This window comes from Bombus pascuorum, unplaced genomic scaffold (genome assembly GCF_905332965.1).
Source record: "Bombus pascuorum unplaced genomic scaffold, iyBomPasc1.1, whole genome shotgun sequence".
Classification (NCBI taxonomy): Eukaryota; Metazoa; Arthropoda; class Insecta; order Hymenoptera; family Apidae; genus Bombus; species Bombus pascuorum.
In genome coordinates, this window is record NW_026869750.1 from 515742 (window position 1) to 525530 (window position 9789).

Consider the following 9789-nt stretch of genomic DNA (forward strand, 5'->3'; position numbering starts at 1 on the left):
ACACAGTGTTAACAGGTTTCATTCATCAAATCACCCCTGTTATGTTAACCGAAACAAGGGGAACGACTATTTCGCGGCGTCGATTAACCGAATCGTAGAGAGAATTTACGTGTCCCGCCGACGCGTTTTCCTCGCGACGGTGTCTCTCCGCGAATGGTCGTAACACATATTATCATATTATTCTCGTAAGTTACTTACACAACTTATTATATACCTGTGTTTTGAGAGTTTCGTATAATAAAAACAATAAACATTTTTTGTTTCTAGAAGTTACAATGATTGTCGCATTCCTACCTTAACTTTTACTCTATTAACGAGCAATCGTCTTTCGAAACACATCGCAGCTCATAAATATGTAAATGCATAATGTCTATAATCATCATAAATGAGAAAATTACGTTTTTCTATAAATGTGTTTTTCAATCTATAAACTCAGATTTGATGTTCTCGCGTGCCTGTTGCTCTGCAGCGCATATGTATGTGCTCACTCGTTAAAGCATATATACGCACACAAGCACACCCATATGCGCGCACATACTCCCACGTTCGAAGTGGAAATCGCGTATTACACGGGGGTAGACTAGAAAAGGAAAGCCACGTCGAATGTCAGATTTGCCTGACAACAGGAGCTTGCAAAGTATGTTTCCATGGTATCCACGAAACCATGGTATCCATGGAACTCATATACGCACACAGGCAAAGGCACTTTTTAAATCTGAGAAAAAATTAGGCGAGGGTTGCGTGGGGTTAATAATGGCCATTCGCGCGATCCTGATTGGTCAATACTCGCTCGTGCGCGTTGCTGCTTTTTCGCAAACGGTGCAAGCAGGCTCCGTGCGCTGTGCTCTGTGTTCAGTCGAGTTCAGTCGTCTGCCGAAGAAGGAAGCCAGCTGGCGGAAGCTGAGGAAACGTCAAGCGACTTCTCTTCCTTCTAAGTCGTCATAATTGCCACCATTGTAAGTAATGTTTTTTGTCAGTTTGCTAATTTTTTTATTTTCAGCGGTATATATTTCAGAAATCAGTCGATACTTTTTGTGGTAAAGTGTACATAATTTTGTATTTCCTGATTGGGGGTCACTTTATATGTTTGATTTACTCATCCACAGTGAATAACGCGGTCAAATCAAAATAAGTGGAACATTTGAGACATTGAGAGAAGGTAGAAAATTGTTTGAAATTGAAATCCTCCCATTTTCTCTTCGGCATCATCGACCCGTTTCATAATATCGAAATTTACCTATCAAAAATTTATTGTTAGTAAAAAGTTTCAATGTGTGCCGTAGAAATCGGCTAAAAAGAATATTTCTGTCACTCTCGATCCTGGTGAAAATAGCTATAGAAATGTCCCAGAAGAGCCTAAGATATTTCTAATTCTTGAGAAAATTATTATTAGTTATTAGTGATAAGAAAAATTGTGTTATTACGCGACTGTAAAAACTTCCGATTTCGGAAGAATTTAACGCGATAGACGAAGAGATTAATGGAAAATTGCCTTCTTTGAAAAGTAGATTAGAAAAATATGTAGGTGATAGTTTTTTTTTTTTTTTTTTAAATAGTTTATTTAGCCAATATTTGATTTTTTGTACATTTTTGAGATTCACAATAAACAATGAATTGAGTATAGTGTGTTTAGGCAAAAGTACCGATACGCGTCGGTACGACGTAGCCATGGTCTAATATGTGTCGTGGATTTTCGGTTTTTGCGTTTATTTTTTTGTTTTTTTGGGTTTAAGTCGCATTGGTGCGTGATTTTTGTGTATTCTTGTGTGTGTTGTATTTTGTCCTGAAACTTGGCCGCAAAACAGGACTCCTCGGTGTATTACTTTTATGCGTTGTGGGATTTTGGGGGAGGGAGATGAGAGGAAAGGGGAGGGGGGTGTTAAATTATATTATTTACAATGATTACAGTATTTACATATTTACAGTACTTACATCTAGATTACACGGTGGTAGGAATGGTTTTTTGTCGAATTGGTAGTTCTCACTTATATTTTCTTATGGGTTTGGAATCCACCAATATTTTTTTGTGTTTTTTCTGTGTTTGTCTTTAGTGTCTTTTTGGGGGAGGGCCATGTTGTACCTCCACCTGGTGTCTGCAGTCAGTCCGTTTAAGTTTTCCTCGTAGAGTATTGTCTTTATCCCTATTTTTCTTTTTATGTGGAAAATTATCGGGATATTGTTTTGGTCTTGGAGGTAATTTTTTTCGTCTAGGTATAGGAACGCTTCTGGGGGGATGTAGCCTGTTGTCATTGTATTTTTGTAATATAGTACGTTTGGGTATAAGCCGCTGAAGATTAGGCTGTTTTCTTTTATTTTTGACGCTTGTGCGAAATGATTTCTTGCTAGTTTTAGTATGTGACAGTCAATGCGGTGAATGTTGGCTAGGTCGTAAATTTTTTTGTTTTTTATATATTTTTTGTATCCGCTCTGTTCGGATCTGTACGCATTTTGGCAAGCTCTAATGCATTTTCTTTCGAAAACGCGGATTCTCTCCATTAGCGATGCTGGTATGTTGTACCAGATTGGGCAACCGTATGTTATAATTGGTCTAATTAGAGCTTGGTAGCACAATGTTTTTACATTGCTCTTGAGATGTTTCGAGTAAAATAGTCTTTTTGCTCTCCAGAATGCTTTATTGGCCTTGGCGAGTTGGGTTTCTATGTGTTGTTTGTAATTTAGTTTGTCATCTATGTTTATGCCTAGGTACTTTACGCAGTTTTTGTGTGGTATGATTGACTCTTCGGATGACTTTTCTTTTAATTGGAAATTTTTGCAGTGTTTTCTTTCTGCTGGGCCGATTTCGCTGGTTTTGGGTTTGAACAGTATGCTTTCGCATTTGTTTGCGTTGATTCTTAGTTTCCATGTGTGGTAGTAATCATTGATTTTGTCGAATAGTTCTTGGAGGTCTGTGTTTATTGTTTTAGTTTTGCGGCCTGTTACGTAGATGATTAGGTCGTCTGCGAAGGCTATGGAGCGTTTGTGGGTAGATTTGTTCATGTCGAACAGGTTTAATATGTCACTGTTGTATATGTTGAAGAGTAGCGGGGAGTTTACAGTTCCTTGTTGGAGTCCGTTTTTTATGCTGAATTCTTTGTTCGATGCATGAGAACCCTCGGTCATTAGGAATGTTCTGTTTGTGATCATGTCCCATACTATTTTGATTAAGTATCTCGGGAAGTTTTTTTTTATTAATTTATAAATGAGGCCTGTGATCCAGACTGTGTCGAAGGCTTTTTCGAGATCTATTAAGCAGGCGGCTACTCGTTGTTTTGCGTTTAGTGCCCAGCAGATGTCTGACGTGAGTTTGTTTGTCGCGTGTAGTGTGGAGTGTTTGTGTCGGAAGCCAAATTGGTTTTCTGATATAATGTTTTTTTTTTGCAGAATGTAGTTAGGGGGTTGTTGATGACTACTTCAAATACTTTGCTTATGTTGGGGAGGAGACTTATTGGTCGTAGGTTTGTGAGTGATGAGCCGTCTTTATTTTTTTTTGTGATTGCTATTATTTTGGCTTTTTTCCACTTTTTCGGGAAGTATGCGTTGTTTAGCGCATTGTTGAATATTACTGTGTAGTACCATTTTATTTTGTTCGGTAGATGCTTAAGTGAGATGTTCGGGATGCCGTCGAAGCCGGAGGATTTTTTATTATTTAGCTTGGCGAAGATTTTGTTTAGTTGGTTAAAATTTGTAAAGTAATTTATTTCTGTTTCTGGTTGTTTGGGATTGTCTGAGGTGTTTTCGTTTGAGAACGTGCAGACTGTTTTGTTTAACGTTATGTCTTGTTCTATTTCGTTTTTGAGTTTGTTCGTTTCTGCGATGATGATTCTGTTTAATTCTTCTCGGCCCATGTGTTCGTTTTGGGTGTGTGTTTTGGAGAAGTGGGTGCCTATGATGTCTAGTTTTTCTGTTGTTTTAGTTATTATGAAGTTATTCTCGGTGTCTTTGCTGGTGTTGTGTATCTCTATACCTGCTTCTTGGATGAGGGGAGCTTTCTCTGGGGGCAATTTGAGCGGAGTGCTGGGGTTTTGTTCTTTCGGTCTGAAGATTTGATTTATTTGTGGGAACATGTTGGCTGAGTCGTTTTTGGAGATATTTTTTATTTTGTTTGTCCAGTAGAGGTTTATAGAGTTTGCGAATTCTTGTTTCTGTTGTAATTTTATTTTGTGTAGTAGGTATTTTAGGTATTCTAATTCCTCTCTTTTGTCGTAAGAGTAGTTGTGTTTTATATTGTTTATTTTGGAGAGTATGTAGCTTTTGTCTCGTTGTAGTTCTTTTATTTTGTTGTTGATGTATGGATCGCAAGAGTTTTTTTGTTTGAAGGTTGGGACGGATTTTTGGAGTGCGCTTTGTATGTGTTATTCGATTTCGTCTATGTATGTGTCGATTTGTCTGTTTGTTAGGTTGACGTTGTTGTAGATATTTAGGTCGCATTTCTGTTCGAGTAGTTTTTGGAATTTTTTCCAGTTTGTCTTTTTGTAGTTGTACTTGGGGGTTTCGGTTTGTGTTTCAAGTGTTAGGTAGTCGGATGTGTTTTTGTTTATCTGTAAGAGTATGGCTTTATGGTCGCTGTCATAGTCTAGGGTTTTGAGCGTGTTATTTGGTCGTAAGTTTTGGATTTTTAGTCGTGCATCTGTTAGGCATATGTCGAGGTATGAGCCTCCTTTTGGGTAGGAGGGTAGCTCGGAGCTGTAAAGGTTTGTTTTGTAGTGTATGCTTTTATTGTCTAGCCAGTTTCTGATGAAGTTTCCTCTCGTATTGTTTAGTGGGTTTTTCCAGCTTGTGTGTTTTGCGTTAAGGTCGCCGGCTATTATGTGGAAGTTTTCTTGTTTGTCGAGCTGTAAAAGTTCGAAGAGGTTATTGAATTCGTCGTTAAATTCTTTTTCGTTTCCGTAGGTTGCGTAGGCTGCAGTGATGAGTAAGTTTTCCTTTTTGTTTATTTTTATTTTTATGGTTGTCGTCTCCAGGGTTTTAAAACTTGTTATTTTGTCGTTTTGGATTTCTTTGAATTTCAGGGGGTTTTTTATGAGGATTGCCGTTCCTCCTCCTTGGATAGCGTTTGGTCTGTCGTGTCTTATTATGGAGTAGTTTTTGAAGGATACTTTGTGTCTTTTGTTCAGTTTTGTTTCTGAGATGAGTACGATGTCGGGGGTTTCTTTGTTTATTAGGGTTAGCATACTGTATCTTTTTTGGTTTGAGATTAGAGAGTTTGCATTTATTGCAATTATTTTCAGGTGTTTTAAATCTAATTTGGATGTTTTATGCTGTGTTTGTTGGTTTGGTGTGTTTTGGCTAATTGTCGACTGCGATATCTAAGGAGTTGAAGATGGTGTTGAACCTGTCTTCATGCGATGATATTGCATTTTTTAATTCGTTGAGTTGTATTTGTTGTTGATTTAGTGCTTGGATGATACTTTTTTTAAAATCTTCGAAAGCGTTTAATATTATTTGTTGAGGGATGAACTCGGTTGTAATTGGGATTTGGTTTGCCCGCGAATCTAGTTTTGGGTTTATTGTGTGTGGGGGGTTTTCGATTTCCTGCTTTGGTCTTGCTTGTTGTTTCACTGCGTCCGAGAACTTTAGTTCTGGGGTGTATTTTCGGCTTATCTGGTCTAGTCGTTTGATTTTTGTTTCTTTGTCTTTTTTAATTTTTTCTGAAAGTTTTTGGCGCAGCTCTATGATTTTGGGGCACCCTTTGTATGACGCGGGGTGTCCGTAGCTTTTGCAGTTGACGCAGAATATTTTATCCTTTGTGATTGAATCGTCTTTTTTTATTTTGCACTCGCCTGGGCCATGGGGCTCGGTGCATTTTACACAGCGGTAGATTAGGTTGCAGTTTTGTGCTGTGTGGCCTAATCGTTGGCATTTGTGGCATTGGGTAATGTCATTTTTTCTTATTTTTTCCCACGTTATTTTGTAGTAGCTTAGTCTATTTATTTTTTGTAATTTCACGACGTTGCTATTGGGGGATACCTGTACTATGTATATTGGGAGCAGTCTGTTACTTTCCCTTGACTTTCTTGTCGAGAAGCGCGATACTTTCGTAAACTGTATGTCGTCTATTTTTAATGCTTGTAAGTCTTCTAGTATTTCTGTCTCTGTGAGGTTAATGTCTAGTCCTTTTAATAGGAACGTGTGTTGTCTTTGTGCTTTTGGTGTGTATGTGTAGAACGTTGTGTTTGTTGTTATCAGTAATTCTTTTGCTTTAATGTAGTCGTTTAGATTATGTAGGTATAGAGCGTGTTTGTTCGCGTGTATTCTGTTAATGTGAAAGTTTCTGATTTTGAGAGCGTCTTGTAAGAGAGCAATGGTGTCTTTTGGGTCTTGATGCGTTATGTTGATTGGCGGGGGCCTGTTACCTTTTGTGGGTGAGGGGGCGTCCTGTTGTTCCTCTGTGGGGTGGTTGGTGGGCTGTTCCTGTTGTGCTTGTTCCATCGGTGTCTTTGTCGGTGGGGGTTGCTCTTTTGGTTTGATCAGATGAGTGTGTTGATTTTGTGGTGTCGGCGGCCTCCTAGGTGGGGCGAGGGGGCTGTTTGTTCGTGTGTCGTTTGATTTTTCTTGGGTGTGTGGTGTTCCCAATGTGGACGTAGTCCTCCTGTTTGCTTTGATTCGCATTTCATTGTTCTTCCTTCTTATGGCTTCCACGATCGCATTTTGTATTGTTGATTCTTTTGTTGACGTTGCTTGAGTGCGAATCTGTTGTTGTGGTAAGGTGGTTTCCTGTGTTTGTAACACTTCAAATCTGTTTTTTGTTGGTATCACTGGTGAGGGAGGGCTTCTTGTAGTTTTCATGGTTTTGCTTTCTTTGACGGTGGGATCTTGTGTATTGTTTTCTTCTTGGATTAGAACGAGATCTTCTTCTGTGTTTTCCGGGTTGTCTGGTAGTCTTTTGGACCTTCCCACTAGTTTTGGTTGTGGGTTGAGTTTCCGCGTTTTTTGCGCGGAAAGTCTTATGCTAATGTTGTTTTCTTTGTCCGTTTTTGGCGAGATTGCTTTTCTTTTACTCGTTTTTTTTGTTGGGATTACGGAGGGTTCCGTTTTTTTGCTTTCTGCTTCATTATCGATGTCGCCTATTTTTTTATTTATTTTGTTGTTATTTTTTTTTTCCTATTTATAGCGATGGTGTCACTAATCAATTTTCCACTTTCTGTCACTTTTTTCTTTTTTTTCACTTAGACTTTCTCTACGCGAAAGATTGTCTAGTTGGCGCGCGCACTGTTCGGGTCTGGGTCAGCTGTCCCTTTTTTTTTTTTTTAGGGCTGAGAGGTCCGTTTGGCTCGGAGGTTCGCAGTCGACTGATATGTAGGTGATAGAAATTACAGCGGATGATCATTGAAAGAAATTATAGATACACATAATATAATTATAATATAATGCACATAATCAAGAAATCAAAATGGATAAGCATTCGAGTATTTTATTTTGGATATTGTATATATGTATTTATACAGTCTACCTATGATCTTCCCTAACACGTAAATTAACAGCATTGCATGCGCTTTTATGCGGCAAACGAACCGCTTATTTCCCAGATTGGTTAACCCCGCGAAGCAAGTTATATATAAGAAATATAGCAAGTTCGCGTCTCGATTTATAAAAAGTCTATGAAATTTACTATTTCCTCATCTTTCGTTGTCTCTTGAGCGTAATCGATTCGTTTCATCTTACGGAATTGCATATATGAAAAACTTATTAGCAAGAATTTCGAGTATATTCCTTAGGAACCGGTTACAAGGAATATCTCTTCGTTATCTAGGCGAAAATGACCGCGGAAAAGTCCCAAAGGAGTCTCAGATAGGATAAAGCGTATCGCAATAGAAAGACAGAGGAATTTCTCTGTCGAGTTTGGCCTAATCGACGGGGTAAATTTTAATATTCCGAAATATATCGTCGTGCAAGCGTGAGTAACTCGTAGCTATTGCACACTGCGTCAGAAGATTCTTGCCAGCCACAAGTCTTGATTAAATTTCTTCATTATCTCGTGATTCGTCGGCTATTCGAATGGATGGCGGTTTCAAAGTCGAGCTTTCGTGGCCTTGAAAGTCTGTCCGGCAAATACATAGCTGGTTACGAACTGCAGTTTTCCTTTTTTCTTCTTTTCTTCTTCCTTCTTTTGTTGTGTTGCCTATGGTGATTGTAGCGTCTTTGACGAAGTCCAAAATGTTTAAAAGATCAGAGAAATTCTTGGTTATAAACTCCGATGAATTTACGAATGTCAGAAAACCTACAAAGATGGTCTTATCACGTTTTTGTGATCTTTATGCGAAGTAGTTGAAGTAAGCGATTCGAAGATATAAAGCCTTTTGAGAGTTGATAAATGTTTTGTGGGAAACGAATAAGATTGGTTTAGTTATCTATATTAATTTGTCTTTGTTAATATTATTAGTTTGCATATAGTTAATGTTAGTAATACTTTTTAAATGTTCAAGAAATCAATAGAAACGTGCATTTAATTCTGATATGAAATGGAAAGGTAGTTTTAATGTAAAGTCGATTGACAAATTATTATTGAATTTTGAAATTACTCTTCCATAAAAAATGTCACTTAATGTTTCAGAACTCATTTGAAACGTGGAGGTAGATATTGTTGATTTAATATTATTTTAAACAACAGATGATGGAAGCACGTAATAAAGGAAGGGTGAAAAGGTTATAATCTTACAAAATGTGATTGAAAAGTAGGAAAACACGATAAAGGAAATTTTCATAATTCTTTTAGCAAAGAGGAAAAATTCTATGAAGCGATTTTGTGTGACGGAAGAGTTGCAATGCAAAGTATAACTTTATTATTAAGTCATTTTGTATGGAAGAAAGTTTTTTCTGTTTCGAACTTTCAAAATAATACACAGTTTTATTGAATATTATGAAATGCTAGTAACGAAGAATAAACGCATATATAGTTACTTATTTTTAATTCGTATTACCATTTATCATTTTCATTTTTAAATTTATATTATTGCTTACTATCTTCATTTTGTATGAAAAAATGTTTATTTCTTTTTAAATAATTCGCAGTTTTACTAAATATTCTAAGATAACAGTTGAGAAATACAAGCGCACGGTTGCTCATTATTGTCTTTTATCTTCAGTTTTAAATTCGGATACTTATATTTCTTGTATCTTGATTAAAACGTTTACATTTGCAAGTTCGTTGATGCTTCATTTAGAAAAACGAAGGCATTTTGTGCAAACATCTGCAGCTTAGCTTCCGTTTCTTTTCCAAAGTACATATTTTACTTGAGTCGCCTCTTTGTAATTAGCAAATTAATTAACATATTAAGACTTTATTTTTTACATTCTCTATACATTTTTGTGTAAATAAAGGAAGCTGTTGATGCAATGAATTTTTGCGAAAAGTATCATAAGATGTAGTAAGAATGTTACTGAAAAATTAACTTAACTAAAGCTCATCGGATTTAACAATACGTTTATTGATCCACCTCGGTATTTTACATATTATCATTTAATTATGTATATATAATATATATATATATATATATATATATTATATAGTATATATATAGTATATATATAGTACATATATAAAATATAGTATATACATATAGTATATGTATAGTATATAGTATATATATAGTATATGTACAGTATATAGTATATTTATATATATATATAGTATATAGCATATAGTATATATATAGTATATATAGTATGTATATAGTATATATATATAGTATATAGTATATATATAGTATATATGTAGTATATACATATACAGGGTGCGCCGTTAGAATCCGGACAAAAGAAGTTTTGTGCAGAAAGTTGTTTATTTAAGTC